Source organism: Amblyomma mixtum, chromosome 5 (genome assembly GCF_055824585.1).
Source record: "Amblyomma mixtum isolate Tamu chromosome 5, ASM5582458v1, whole genome shotgun sequence".
Classification (NCBI taxonomy): domain Eukaryota; kingdom Metazoa; phylum Arthropoda; class Arachnida; order Ixodida; family Ixodidae; genus Amblyomma; species Amblyomma mixtum.
In genome coordinates, this window is record NC_143016.1 from 120,115,032 (window position 1) to 120,131,536 (window position 16,505).

Below are 16,505 nucleotides of genomic sequence, written 5' to 3' on the forward strand. Positions count from 1 at the left end.
GTTTTCAAAGCAGAATCATAGGGAGAGAGAAAAGCAGCAGAAAATACCGCTGCCAAGGACGCCATAGTGGCGTAAATTTAAATTGTATGCGTAAATTTTTGCGGCTTTTTCTTTTTAATTTACCATGTAGTACTCGGCATACTGCAGTAGCATGAGCCCAACTAGAGGACTTTCAAAAAGAGCGCGCATTGTCGCCCCGAATGCCTACCGCGGAAGCGCCAACACAATACAAATTGATGACAACTGTGAGGATAACTGTTCCAAGGTTGTCCTTAAGAGGTGTCCAGCTCTAAGCTCGGAACAATTTCCAGCGCCAACTACTAGCGCAAGGCGCAAGACCTAAGAAGAGAGCACAGGAAAGGAGGAAACGGACAACGCAGCACTGAACTGACAACCGAAATTTATTTGGCACGCTGTGCGTATATATGCATTTTGTCACCAAAACAGAAAACGCTCAAGCTGTCCGTAACATGTAGCCGCAAAATGCATTATGCCTCGGAACCTTTCAGGAATGCACGTTTCCTTCTGGCGAATTGCTGGAATTCTGAACAGAGTGCTCATGCAGGCATCCTTGCGAAAGCGTCATATGTTTGCTTTCTTGCCCTTATTAAATGGTGGCCTCCTGGGATTTATTCCAATGAAAGAAAGCATTCAAATCCACAAAAAAAGAATAAATATTCTAATATACTAGCATATACTCAATGCCTCTTCCCTATCGAAAGTTATTTGATTACAAGAGTGAAACACGAATATTCAGTTGGCTTGGTACCGAATAATTATGGCATTATGCAGTCCTTTATATCTCAATTCGAAGGTGTCGCAGGCTTGAAGTGCAGGAGAGATCAGGGATTCATTTCATTTTAGTGATTCCTAATAATACAGAAAGTCAAAGTGGAACTTATAAATGCGCAAAAAAAAAAGGAACAGATATGTATTTCTTGGTTAACAATTATGGCTTGACCTGCGTTCGCAATTCCATTCAATGTTGGAATGACGAAATATTAACTCCCATGTTTTTGATGCTTTGAAGATGGTTAACTACTACGCAAAGCCGTATCCCTGTGCAGCCGTACCTCTGCTCAGCCGTATCCGCACTCAGGAAGTGTCCGTGGTCTGAGGTCACTTTGGATTTTTAATTGAAGCTGCAGGTAACCACTGTGGGGGCATTCTCTTTGAACACTGCCGAACTTGTACCGTCGGCTACACGCTCTTATCGATCGTTGTTGGGACTCGTCAAACAACACTAAAAGCACTCACAAGAGAGTCGGCGGAATCAACAAAAATTCAAAGCCTCCCAAGAAGGCGGCTGCCAAGGAAGTTTCGTTCGCGGATAAGTGCGCCGTGACCCGCCTGTAAATGTATTGCAACACACTCTTCCTACGTGAGGACGACCACTAAAGAGCGTATTCGGCGGAGTCCTCTAGAAATTAATGCCACATTGATCACGAATTTATAGGGGTACACGAATTCTATGTGGTTTTCAAAGTTACGGCCTACGTCTACTGATTACAGATCGAATATCCGCTGTTTGGCATGCCCTAAAGCTTCACGCGGTTCCAGCACTTGAGCATAAGGCAGTTACGATAACTGCCATAACAGTGGATAATGGCGCAAGCAATGCGCGAACCATTCTTCATTACTTGATTTAGACCTGCCACGGTTACCAGACATAGACTTTCCATCAGTTTGAAATGCTTTGGCAGATAATTATTTTTTGCTTGTTTTAGCCACAAAGGAGAGGACAATTAAGACCCCGACTCGTCAAGAACTGAACCGTAATCTGCAAGCAATAGAAAATTGGTGCGCTATGTGGCAAATGGTGTTAAACTGTGACAAATCCGTAATTACGTCTGTTCCTAGGTAGAGAAATATTATGATATACCCCAACTCCATTGCAGGTAAACTTGTTAGTAGAGCGCAACAGCACAAGTATCTTGGTTTCACTTCGTACTTACGCTGGAATACGCAAATAACTGACGTGTGCTCCAAGACACACAAAGCAATTTGAGGGCTAAGTCAGAAAATCCGTAGTGCAACTCCTGGTGTCAAAATACTCACTTATAAAACCCTGGTAAAGCCTTTAATTGAACATGAGAAAAATTTTCGGGTCCGTGCAACGCGTCCAACAAAATAAAAACTGAAAAAGTTCAGAAACTCGCTTCCCGTTTCATCTACAATAAATGTCGCCGAACCGATCCACCGACCGAATTATGTAAATTAGGAAACCTTAAAAGTCTAAACTACCGAGAAAAGTAGGAAGGCTGAAATTTCTTTCCTTTTTAATTCATAGTCACTTTAATAATAATGCATCGAACTACTTTGCAATACATCCTAATGAGACGCCAAGACATGGCCATAGCATGAATATTCCTGTGCCGCGTTCTCATAATGATTGTTTTAAGTACAGCTTTTTTTTTAGCTATTAAAGAATAGAACATGCTGGCTGATTCCATTGTAAAACAATGACTGTCTCGATGCCTTTCCGAAATGGCTGAAATCATACCTGGGCAGTAATACGCCAATATATTAGTTCTGCCTCTGCATGTGCGTTTTCTCATTTACTGTTTGATTTTGTGTTCCTTTACGTGCAGTGCATTGTATTGTGCTTTGTGTCGGATGTCATAGTTGTGAAATGTACCTCCTTTCGAATGTGCATTTATTCAGTTTTGCACTCCTGTAATAGCTTGCAAAGGCTGACAGTATCAATAAATGAAATTAAATAAATTTTGTTGTACCGAGCACTAATGAATACAATTGTTAGTACAAAAGCGAAGACAGCGTTGGCTGTTGTCGATCGGCTTCTGCTGTTCGTGTCTTCCCGTTATACTTTTTCACGCACATTAGAAGGGTTATTTGGGTGAGTTGGTTCTGTGGCGGAAGCAAAAACAGGGACAGCGGGAGTAATGCCGCTAACGAGGAAAGGCAAGTGGCAAATGGATCTAATACCTTTGAAACCTGCCCTTTGCGTTTAGAAGTTGGCAATACGCACATTCCTGAATCATTCTCAACTTCTTCCCTAGCGCTGTCAGCAGTAAATCAAGTCATGAAAAGCACCTCTTCATAGTTTTGAGATCGGTTCACAACTATACTTCGGATCGGCTAAACTTTATAGCGGTGAATAGCTTAAGTGCCTGGGTAGAACTAAAGGGAAGTTAATATGAAGCAGAAGTTTGGTCCCCTGATTGTCGGTTCCCATATTTCTATGTTGCGCCATCTCCACACGTATTAGCCAGCCCTTCATGGATTCCTAAATATAAAACCTCACACTTTGCACTCTTTATAGTGGGACAGGGGAGGCGTGTGTTTGCAGAAGATGTTAAAGAGAAAATCACAGTTTTCTTGAGCACCTGCATGAGGTTGTAAAGGCAAGGCATTAGATTCTGTCCATCGGATTTTTAAAAGTGCGGCCTCATACTGATTTTACTCTACTGGTTTTAAAAGAATAATCATCACATCTGTCATCAATTTCAACGCCGTTGCTATAAGGATGTTGCCACGCGCCGGAGCATCATTGCGCAGAATTTACTCTTACAGGAAAGTCGTGCCTGCGTGGCGGCCGTCCAACAACGTGCCCTTCTTTCAAAAGCAGTAAGCAAATGGCAAGAGCGAAGTACAAACCATATTTTTCTGCCGCGCAGATCGTTTAGACAACGATCAGTGCGCTAATGTGATAGAGTCACATTTAATAGTGACAGTTTTGTATGCTGGTAGCGTGCTTTGGTTTGTCGCCACCACAAATTTCATGATAAGCTTCCAGTTGCGTACAAATTACCAAAAGAAAACTTTTATGAGAGTGATACCTAAATTTGACCACTTTAAGAGGAGACATGTGTTTAATAGAATGACATATTGTGGTACGCAGAAGTATCAGCCGACACTGACGCCCGTATGACTGCAAGTTATAGTTGCTGCAATTTTTCTTTGCGTGAAGGTTGCGCACGTCGAAAAAGGAGCACTGCAACTGCAAATAGTATACTAAAGCTTCTCCTTTTACCTGCAACATTCTCAAGGATGCATTTCCAACTAGGCCCAGCAGTAACTCCTTTTACCTGCTGGAAGGTGCTAATTCCACTCCTGTGAGTCTAGGTGTGGCTTGTATTCAGCAGTACAGACTTTTTCGCGGCATGTTTACGCCTCGGTTAGAAGCAGGACTGTGCGATGTTGTGCTTAGAACGCAAGTTAATAAAGTGAAAAATTCATTATCAGATTAACACTGAGAAGGGACGGCGAAATTTTTTAAAACAAAAAGAAGAAAGTCTACACCGCATCATAATACCAAGCACGCAAATGACTGCCATGAACTCAGCGGGTCAAAATTATTGCGCTAAAATATGTATTGTACGAATGCTCTTACTTAAACGTGTAGTGTATTTTAAGAAGTAATACCTCTTTTCGACCCAGAGCAACAGGAGGCATCTGAAAATAAAAACATGCAAAAGAAGTTTACTGTTCTTCCCATATCGGCCCAGCGCTGTGGTTGCCATTGCCCACCAGCAGCGATAATAATGTTAGCCAGCCAGATGAGTTACAATAGGGTTACAAAACCCCATTTCTGAGCAGTTCAGAGCATGCGGACAAAGATACATCCGCCCAGCAACCTCCAGGACCCGTTTCTGGGCCAGTACGCCAAACTTAGGATCACCCCGCCACATCCTGCACCCTGTTGTCATGGCGCTAGCGTCTGCAATACGTGGCCAGCGTGAAGCATAGGATCTCTCACAACTTTGGTATCGATGTGAGTATTCTTAAGAAGTTTTGGCGGGCAAGTTGGTTAAGCATCTTGAATAAACAGCGCGAACGAAGACGAGCACAAAAATTCAGGGGGCACTTTGACTGTCTAAAGTGCGTAGAGGCGAAAGCGTTTTCCGCACCACTTTCAGTGCTTCTGTGGCACTGGTGGCGTCGCATGTAATTGAGTACTAATTACTAAGCGATGACAGATCACTAATTAATGATTAATTACTGATTAATGCCTGAATACTAATTAACTGCTAATTAAGCTTAAGCTTAAGCTTCGCCTTTAGGAGTGGAACGCGACAGCGTGTTGTAGCGCTGTCAGGGAGTCCACGGAACGCCACCACCCGTTCGGCGCGATGCCTTGCCGTTTCAACGCAACGGTTTTTGAGGAAAGGAAATGGCGCAGTAAATCTCTGTCATCTCGGTGGACACCTGAGCCGCACCGTAGAGGAACGGAGGAAGTGGGAGTGAAAGAAGAAAGACGAAGATGGCCCGTAATGAAGAAAATGAAAATTGTATTTGAGGAAAAAATTATGCAGTAACTGTCTCACATATCTCGGTGGACACCCGTCAAAATTCAGGGGGGGGGGGGGTGCACTTTTTTTACCTAAAGTGTGCTCACTGATGTGTGGTTAAGATGTTAAGCTTCGCCTCTAAGAGTGGAACGCGAGAGCGTCTTGCAACGCTGCCATAGAACGCCATCGCCCATTCGGTTCTTCGCCTCGCTCGTCGGTAAATTGGTTTTTGAGGAAAGGAAATATATTTCTCTCGGCAGGGTACCCCCTAAAACTTATTACGTCAGTGTCTGAGTCGGCCCTAAAGAAGAGCAAGTCACAATCAGCTACACGGGACGGCCAGGAATCGGACAACAACCGCAAACGTGTCGCTGTGATTCCATATCTACATGGAATTTCACACTCCGCGAAAAAATCGAAGAAAAAAGCAGGTGTCGATGTTGTGTTTTCGGCGCCTGATCGTCTGGCTGGTATGTGCCGATTTATTAATGAGATAAAAGGAAAAGTGGCTAAGTGCACAACTAAGCACCAGTCACGCTTCGTCCCTTGTTATAAGGGGGTTGTTTATAACATCCCTCTGCCCTGTGGAGGGCAGTACGTTGGACAGACGGGACAATGTATTAATAAAAGGCTCAGCGAGCACAGCTATAAAGTCTATAAAGTAGTTTCCGGTCACCTCGGCATTCATTGCCGGGATTTTGAATGGGCAAAGAAGGAGAAAAAACAGTGCCTACCGCTATATCATGAAACTACAGTCATTGCCAAAAACCACGAAAAAACTGCAAGGGAAATTATCGAGGCCTACAACATATTAAAGCAGGGAAATGCATGTATCAGCACTCCTTTGCTAACACTACTGCAAAAAGAGCTGTCACTCCTGGGGGCTGATAACCTCTGCTTATTTATAGCGTGCTTCTGTTGCTGTTGTCACAGTTATGGGTTTTTTTGCACTTTGTATACCTTTCCACACTACCGACATCTATGTACGAGGGGGTACCCAAAAGAAACCGGACTTATTTTTGTTTGAACTTATTTGTTCACATTTTAAGCAAAGACCTTCACTCTCCTTTAAAGCATTCCCCACTTGCAATGATACGCTTGTCGAATCTTTCATTCCATTTTTCAAAACATTGTTTAAATTCATCTTTTGTGATGCTTGACAGTGTCTTCGTCGTTTTTTCTTCACCTCAGCAACATCAGCGAAACGCTTTCAATTCACCTATTTTTTCATTCTAGGAAACAAAGAAAGTAGCACGGGGCAAGATCGGGAGAGTATGAGGGTTGAGGAATAGGGGTCATGCCATTTTTGGTCCAAAATTGTTGTAGAGACAGGGCTGTGGGAGTAGGGGCATTGCCATGATGGAAAAACCAGTCACCCGACCGCCACAAATCTGGCCGCTTCCACCGCACACTGTTGCCCAATCTTTTCAAAACATCCAAGTAGAAAGCCTGGCTAACTGTCTGACCCTGCGGAACAAATTCTCAATGGACGACTCCTCTCACGTCGAAAAAACAAATCAGCATTGTTTTGAGGTTTGGTTTCACCTGACGAGCTTTCATGAGGCGAGGTGAATTTGAAGTTTTCCATTGGCATGATTGATGCTTTGATTCAGGATTTGATTCAGGAACACTTGAGTTGTCCCCATAGCATCGTACTTGTACGTCTTTCTTAATATTTCAAGAGTTTCCATTCAACGTTTTCCCAGCAAAAATCAGAATTTCATCGGCGCACGCTGTCAACGAAAATCAGCCATTGCAAAAACGACATTCACACAAAACAGTCGTCACTCTAAAACTCTGCCTAAACTAGTCTGTCCTCCTTCAACGACGGCACTCGGCTTACTGACTCTGGAATGATCGTTCTATGCGCTCCTAGTGGCAAAACGCGGTAGCAGAGAAGCTTTGCCGACCAAAAAATTTAGTCCGGTTTCTTTTGGGTACCCCCTCGTATTTATACTTGTATGATCAGCAATAAACCCTCAGTTGTTAGTCAGCGCTGTGTCGTCCGTGTCCTTGTCTTTTGTGCTCGTCTTTGTTCGCGCTGTTTATTTAAGGTGAGTATTCTGACAAATAAGCAACTAAGTGATCAATATTTTTTTTGGCACTCCTGATATTAAAGTGAAACAAGGATAACCGACCTCGTCCGTGCTGTTTTCCTCCAATTTCGTCAAACCTTTACGTACTTCAAGGATAGAGCCCTTACACAGTAGCAAAATTATTACAAAACATGGGCGACGCCAGCCACGCGTGTTATGTACAGAATGTGTGAATTCTCCGTTTTTCGCATGGAAAGTTCGCCTTCAGTGACGCTGGCATACTTCCAATCATTTTCGTTTTTGTGTTTTCAAAGCGTTGCCAACAGGGCTTCATTTGTGGGACGTAAAGAGAGTGGTGAACTCTCTTTTTCTGAACTAGAAAACCCAGAAGGGACACATTTAGTTATTGTTTTTGGCTACTTTCAGTATTTTGTCTCTGCAGGTAGGGAGGAAAGTTTTGAGTACGACATCGGTCCATTTATTTGTCATCGAAAGCACTCGATGAGCGACATCAATGTCACTCTGACTGCCATTTTCAGATCCCATGAGATGTCTTTCCAAGTGGAGACAACTAATTCAGTTCAGGCTATAGCAGTTCCTTAGACATCCAGATTGTCATTTTTGCTGCACCGTCGTAAGTCAACGACTGCCTTTTTATCTCCTCTATGTCTTTCCTGAAGCCGCCGTTGCCCTCATTTATTTCTCTTGTTCCCAGATTTTCAATTTTCGATTCCTCCTTTTATTTGTATCGGTTGGCTTTAAGTTCCTCGAAGTTTCCGTTAATTGATTCCTTAGATTTGAGCACTGGCTCGAGCTCACCCTCATTTACATCTGTGAGGGCATTTTTTGACTCTACCTGATTGGCTTTTTTGAGCTTGGCGCATGATAGCCTTAGCTGCTTATGCGCCATTAAACCCAACACAACACAACACAACACAACACAACTGATTGGCTTTAAATTGTGCTGACGTATGAGCGAGTGGTCTCACGACTTCTTTCATAGTCGAACACGTCCTGCCTTGTGTTATTCACACATAGAGCAGTGCAAAAGCCAAAGTATCAAGAAGTGGGCTCTCTACAGCGATGAGGCCTCAAGGAACCTCAAGTGGCCTCAAGGAACAACAGACCGAGCCAGCAGGCATAGGTATTTATTTTAAAAGTCCTCAGAGCCTTGGCCTCCGAGGTAGCTCAGGTCGCAGGCAGGCGAGCAACGCAAGTGCAGTGGCGACACCTCAACAGCGCAGGCTCCCAGCTGGGTCCCGACTCGTCAGTCTGCATTACCGTCTACGCGTCGTCTCCCTCAATGTGTGTCCTCCAACTCTCGCGGCGTGTGCGACGCGTGATGACGAGATAGGAGACAGGGGGAGGGGGGGGGGGGGGGGCGTTTGCAGGTAAAATCGTAGGACGACACGGGTGCCTCTCCACTGCCTTCTCCACCGCTGCTTCGATGGAAGCCAGGAAGCGAAGTGTGTCGGTAGGTCAAGGGAAAGGGCCAGAGAAGAGGTTCGCCGCGTATTTGTCGGCGCCGCAATAGTCCATGACGAAAGCACAAGCACGATTGCTACCTGGCAGACGCAGCAAACGCTGGCACGTGCAGTGTTCTTGATGTTGGCACCAGACAGGTTTGCAGGCGATGCGTAGAAGCTTTTTACATGGCGACGGCGTGCACAAAGCGACGCAGGCAGTAGCTGCAATGCAGTGTTCCGGAGTCCTGGAATGTTCTGGAATGCCGTGTAGGTTAGGCCAACACTGCATAACTTCCACCGAATGGCTTTTTTATTATGCACAAGTTCGCCCAAGGTTTTACGTTTCCGCAAATCGCAGAATTTTTGGCAGTGGAATGCTAAACTATCTATCACGTGGCAGCCGTGGTGTGAACAGCACTGCCCACATCTCGGAACTGAGCCCCCCTTTTATTTTATTTGCAACAGCTTCAACGGTGTCGGTGGTGAAGCGCGGATTCCTGTCCTTGACCAAGGCCGCCACCAGACCGCAAGAAATGGCCACAATCGTACGCTGGCGTCCCGGAAAGGAATAACTGCGTCCCCGCGACGTCACAAGCCCGCGCCTACAACTACAGCATCAACGTGACGGCCTGCACCACAGGGCAGAAGTGGCGTGAGCAGAACTGTCCACATCTCGGAACTGAGCCCCCGTTTTCTTTTCTTTGCAACAGGTTTCTTTGCAACGCCCTAATTCCATGACGTCTTGCATAGGCAACCTCTATGAACGGGTCGTCCACACCCATCGTCACTTGAAAACAATATAGAGGACAACGACCTCCTTCTACCGACCATGATTGGATTTCGGCTGGGCCTCTCGGATCAAGACGCTTTCCTCCAAATAAGAGAAGAGATCCTCACAAATATCCCCAAAGGACACGACCACCTCATTTTAGCCCTCCATCTAAAGGGCGCCTTTGATAATGTCTCGCACCAAGGAAAGCTTCAAGGCATCATCGGTCTTAACATTGGCGAAAAGGTCTTTCTCTGCCTACGAGCATTCCTCACGGGTACAGGCATTGGACCAAACGCGTTCTGAGGCTCGAGAAAAGCCCCAGAAAGGCACTCCGCAGGGCTCTATCATATCACCCTTGCTCTTCAACATCGCGATGCTCAAGCTCGCTCGGGCAACTCCAAACATTCCTCAATATCGCATAAACGTCGTATGCTTGTTATGTAACGATATGGACCACAAAGGGCTCCTTAGACCACAAAGAAACCATGCTACGAGAGGTAGCAGAAGTAGCGCAATATTTTGCCTCTAAAAGCGGTCTTCATGCTCCCCAGGGAAGTCGGAAGTATTACGGGTTCATAATGCACGATGCAAATCACCGGACCCGGTCAACCTTATGATAGAAGGGCAGCCTATAAATGAAGAGAAACTCATCAGGATACTTGGATTTTGTATCCAGAGCAAGCTCAAGGTTACCCACACCATTTGCACGCTTAAAACCCCACCTACTCAAATAACCCGCATATTAGTGGTATCGCCTGACATCGACAAGGCATGCGAGAAGAGGACACTATGCTATTAGTCCATGCGCTAGTCCTCAGTTGAAAAAATTGGTTGACGGCTTAGCTTGGTTAAGCCTGGCTGATTGCGAAAGCAAAAACACCTGGCTGCGCTTGGTTCTGCTGGTAGTTGGACACGGTTTCCCGTATAGTGCAACTCTGGTCACGACTTGGTTCTGCTAATATGGTTACCCGTATGGATTCACTCTGGACACAACATGGGTCTACTGTAAATGTGCTTTCTTTATTCCGAAGAACACGCTTTGGTGATCCCTAAAGAAATGGCTTTTGACTCTGAACTTGTAGATGCACCCGCAGCAAGCCGGCGTGCTCACCATTCTGCAGCATACGCACGTTGCTTCGCCAACCGTTGTTCCCTTTCTTCGTCTGTTTCTTCGGCACGGCGCCGTCGCTTGGCCGCGGCCCACCATTCCAGCCTCGCCTTGTACGCATCCTCCGACATAGCACAGCATTGCGAGGAGCACAGCCGCAGCCCCGTTTTATCCCAGTCTAGCGAGCGCCTTCACTCGGCAGCAGCGCCGGAGCGAAGGATGAGCCTCCATCGATGAGACGAGTTGGGCCCTCAGCTCTCCTCTTGTCGTGACGTCACGCGTTCAAGTGGTAGCGCGCCGCAAGCGGCACCGGAGCGAAGGATGAACCTCCATCGATGGCATAAAAGTGCAAGCAGTATTGCTTTCGCAATAAAACGTGTGGACTCCCTTTTCACAAGACCCTGAAACAGGAAGAACATCTATTGACACCTTCATTAGCGGGGCATACAAAACGGCGCTTAATAATCCGCCCAGCACCTCAACAGAAAGTCTTCACGCCCTTGGCCTTTCAACACACACTCCGAACTCCAGGAAGCAACCCTTACGTCACAAACATTCGGAATCTAACACAAGACGGCCACGCCGTTCTCAGGCGTGTAGTCAGGACGTCGGGCGTACGAGCTTTGGATTCTCATTCCTCTCTAGAGAAACTACAAAGAAATACAATTAAAGTAGCCCCGATGCTGAAGCATATGCTCAAAGATGTCCACACCACCTGGTGCAAAGCAAGGACTTCCTACCTATGCAAGACACTTGCCATCTCCACCAGCGGGTTGTATACGGACGCCGCGGCATACCCGGAACACGAGAAAAACGAAACACGAACACGAAAAACGAACACGAGAAAAACGCGGAGAAAAACTCTCCAGCGGCGGCGGAAACCACCAAAGTTGCTCTTGCAATGCGACACTGCGACGCACAAGGGCGCTGCGCTCATGTGGTCACGGATTCACAGCAAGCCTCCTGAACCTTCCTGCGAGGACGCGTCGGAAGACACGTCGCTGGACTCATGGGATCCCAACTCCTCATTAAACCCCACCAGATAAGGTGGGCCCCTGGTCACGAGAGACTGGAGGGAAATGAAAGTGCACGCGCCTTGATTTGAGTAGCAATTAACCCAGCCGAGCCATCCATCATATTCCAATTCATCCCGATTCCCTGCGCATACAACGAACGCTTATGGTTCCAGCGTCTCCAGCGCGGAAAATAAACTCCTGCTCGAAAAAAATTACACATCCATGACGCTATCTCCTGGCGTCAGATTCATACGAGCATTTGCCCTCTTCTCCACAAACTTCACTTCAACACTATATATACTCTGACACATTCCCATGGCGCCAGGCCCGCCCAACACTCTTCCACATTTCGTGGGGATGCAGGGCGAAGATGAACCACTTACAGACGGAGTACACCTCATTGCAGCTATGAGAGGCGATGCGGACCAGCGTACGTATCGAGGACCAAAGAGCCCTCATAAAACAGGTACTCCCAAGGGTTCAAGCCAGTGGAGCCTTGGAATGAGAACCTCTTCCCCAAGCATCAAGAAACATTCCCTTAATTTTGATCACTAATATTTACCTACCTTCCTTTCGCCACACTATCCTCAATTCAAGCAAACTGCTCTTCAGATGGTTCCAGTGGCAGACACTCTCGGTTTGCCTCGCGTTCCTGAAACCAAAGCAGCTGGATTCGCGATACGCGAATCCTTATTTGCGCTTGGTGTGCTGCTGTGCTGCTGGTTTTTAAGGCGGAAGCCTTTAATGTCTCATCGTTGTAAGCAGCAGTTGTCGACAGAAAATGTCACGCTTTTCAATTGGTGGAAACGGTCGTGACGTCACAGTGCGCAATTTCAAACGGGGCCAATTGTACTTTGGCTAGTAAGCATGCAACCAATTGAAGGGATCATATAGTGATGCTCCAATTAAGTGGGACTGAGCTTAGTTAATTGCTTAATTACCCAATTGGCCTAATTAGCTGTACTAGTCAGGCCATATAAATAAATAAAACCGATTAAGAAACTGGTCGAGCTCAGGAATCGAACCCCGGTATTCGGCGTGAGAGACGAGCATGCTATCCACTCCGCCATGCCAGCTCGATGGTTCGGAATGAACAAAGGCGCGTCTAGTGAATACGGTCTCTTCACTCACTCTCATCCTCCTCCATTCCCTTCCCGCGAGGTTTAGGTGTCCACCGACAAATGAGAGACAGATACATTTCCTTTCCTCAAAAACCAATTTACTGACGAGCGAGGCGTAGACCCGAATGGGCGATGGCGTTCTATGGACTCCTTGGCAGCGTTGCAAGACGCTGTCGCGTTCCACTCTTAGGGGCAGCAGTGACCACTTTAGGTCAAAAAGTGCCCCCCTGAATTTTGTGAGACAGTTACAGCGTAATTTCCTTTCCTCAAATACATTTCATTTTCTTCATTACGGCTCCTCTTTATCTATCTTCTTTCACTCCCACTTCCTCCCTTCCTCTACGGTGCGGTTCAGGTGTCCACCGAGATGACAGAGAATTACTGCGCCATTTCCTTTCCCCAAAAAGCGTTGCGTTCAAAGGGCAAGGCATCGCGCTGAACGGGTGGTGTTCCGTGGACTCCCTGGCAGCGCTACAACGCGCTGTCGCGTTCCACTCCTAAAGGCGAAGCTTAAGCGTCATTAATTAGCGGTTAATTAGTATTCAGGCATTAACCAGTACTTAACCGTTAATTAGCGATTTGTCATCACTTAGTAATTAGTACTCAATTATATGTGACGCCACCGGTGCCACAGAAACAGCGAAGGTGGTGCGGAAAACGCTTCCGCCTCTACCCACTTTAGTCAGTCAAAGTGCCCCCTGAATTTTTGTTTCGGCCCTTTCCTTGCTTCATTTACTGCCTCATGGTTGGGTCCAGGTGTTCATATAACATGAGAAATGTTCCACTGCCCTCTTTTCAGCGGAGCTTCCTGCTAGTCCAAAATGGTGCTTTGCAAACAGCGTGCGTTCTCGACACCTGCCTTTCAGTACCTTTGCGAAACTTCGCACTTTCATCAATCCATGAACGAGCTGCCGAAAGAGGCCCTCTGTCATTCTGTCATATAAGTGCTGCTGCCTATAGAGAAAAAAAAAAGAAATAATAAGACACCAATACTACAGTAGGCGAAATTCATGTTCGTTCTTGCCTTCAGCTGGGTACATATCATCCGCACTATGAACTGAAACGAATTATCAGCAGCACCATCAAAGACTGCTTTACTCACATTCTGGAGCCTGGTTTTTTGTAGTTTTATGGGCTCGTCCGCAGCTGAGCACCGGCCGAAGAGGTATGGAAGGGCACGACCGCAGTCGGCATGAACTGCTTGCCATTTTCTTGGTGCATAAGCTCTTCACAGACTGTAGTAATCGAGGAGAAACTGTAAATATGAAAAAACGAAGTCGGGGAAAAAAACTAGAATTGATTTACCTTCTTTTGGCGTGTCTCCCTTCTGTGACTTGCGATAACAGAAAATTTGCAGTTTGTGGGAAGAGTCCCGGTGAGTGTTTTTTGCGTGGTACTGCGGTTCGCGATCAGGTAAGAAATAAGCAGTCATAACGCGTTTGCTATATCATTTGGAAATGAGCAATCAAAGTAAGTAATCAACCTAACTATATACCCCAATTCTCTTACTTCCTGTGTCAGCATCACACAGACAAGTGTATGGCGCTCACTCGCTTGGTCGACATTTAGAGGCTTCTAATTAGCTTCATTATATCCGCACTGGCTTTCCCACCTCGTGTGTGCACAAGACGTCTTTAGCATCCTTCAGAATGCTCTCTTCACCTGTGGTAGCTCTCAACTCCGCCACCACGGTGGCACAGTAACTATGGCGCTCGGCTCCTGACCCGAAAGACAAGGGTTTCATTCCAGCCGTAGCGGTCGAAATTCGATGACGGCGAAATTCTAGAGGCCCGTGTACTGCCGACATCCGTGCACGTTAAATAACAAGTGGTCGAAATTTCCGGAGTCCTTCACTACGGCTTCCTTCATAACCTCCCATGTCTTGACACCGAATTTTGGATTCTTGTTCGAGACTGCGGTGCAAATCTGCGAGAAAATTGGAAGATTCTAGGGCAACGTGTCCACGTGTCCTAGTGACTTCAGAATTAGAAAAAGGTTCAGTTTATTCGCATTTATCTGGCGCTGCCAGAGCTGTTATTTGGTCTCAATTGCATAAACGTGCTCACAGATTTATTTTTTATTTTCCCTCAAGTTTTACATTCACGATGTTTAGGTGGTCACATATATCTTTGAGAAATGCAAGTTTTTCATCATTTCTAAGCTCAGCAATTGCCTAAATTTTATCCTTCAAGAAGCTGTCGATTTCTGCTCTCAGGGGGCAAAATTTCTTCAGCACTTTTCCGGGGCTCAATCAGCTGATGTGCGTGTGGTATCATCATCATCGTCATCATCAGCCTGACCACATTCACCGCAAGATTAAAGCACATTCCATATGCCTCCAATTAATCGTCTTCTGTGCCAGTTACGGCCATCTGATTCCTGCAATCTACTCAGTCTCACCCACCTACCTAACTTTTCGCCGCCCCCCGCTACGCTTGCCTTCTCTTGGAATCTAATATATTACCATTCAGGACCATCAGTTATCTTGGCTTCCCATTGAATGCCGTGCCCAAGCCCATTTATTCCTCTTCATTTGGAGTAGGAGGTCCTTAACTTGCGTTTGTTCCCTCACCCCGCTTCTGGTCTCTTAACTTTACACTTATCATTTTTCTTTCTATAGCTCTCTGCGTTGTCCTTAACCTAAGCTCAAACCTCTTCGTTAGCCTCCAACTCTCTGCCCCATAGGTGAGCACCGGTAAGATACAGCAGTTATACCAGGTGTTTAGAAAAGATGATTGCTAAATTTTCAAAATAGCGTTTTTGAGGTAAAGGGAAACTTACAGCGCGAAAGTAATACCAGTGCTGGCGGACTTCTGGAAACAGGGGGGGGGGGGGGGGGATCATGCTAAATTGTCAAGTGATGAACTCAATTATAATAGTTCCGTTTTTAACTATTTCCGGCAGGCACAAGATTGGATTTGGAGATTTGCAGCAGGCCATTAGTAATAAGCATATCAGTTTTTAGAATTTCGAAAACGCAAATATCCTTGCCACTGTAGCGCGGTAAAATTTTGCTACATCGTGCCACATTTACGTGCGCTTTCGATAAGCACGCAGGCAAAGCAATCCCTCCAGTGCACATAACTAGTCGAAATAGTCAAATATTGTCGAGCCATAGCGCCTAGGGTAATCGTGTTGTCAGAATTATAAAAGCTGATATGAATTTAAAAACTGATTTCACTGCCGTGGTTCGGATCTGGGGTCACTACCTGCCCTACGGAGACATATTACTTTGCTACTTCCAGCACCTCGCCACCAATTGTAAACTGCTGTTCCCTTACGAGGCTGTCGAACATTCATTTGGTTTTCTGTATAATAATTTGTATACGCACCGTACTGCTTTGCCTATCTAAGTCATCCACCATGTTTTGCTGTTCATTTCCGGAGTGGGTTTGCAGGGAATTGTCATCAGCGAATAGCAGATTATTAAAGTATTCTGGCAGTGATGACATAGAGGTAGGGCATCCGCCTTGCATGCAAGAGGACCGGGGCTCGGATCTCGACGCTACGCAATTCTCCAATAGGTTTGAAAAAAAAATAACTTCGCATGTCGATGAAATTCCACAACCACGCCTAGGGGCCGGCCTGATCTCGGTGACGAGAACAGAAAATGCGCTCTCTCCCCAGAGGAGGATTTGGCTACTCTGGTTTAGTACTTGCTCATGACCATGTATGGAGGAACCAATTAACCGTCAGCCCTCAGTCCCCAGCGGCTGCGGAGCAAGTGATCAAGG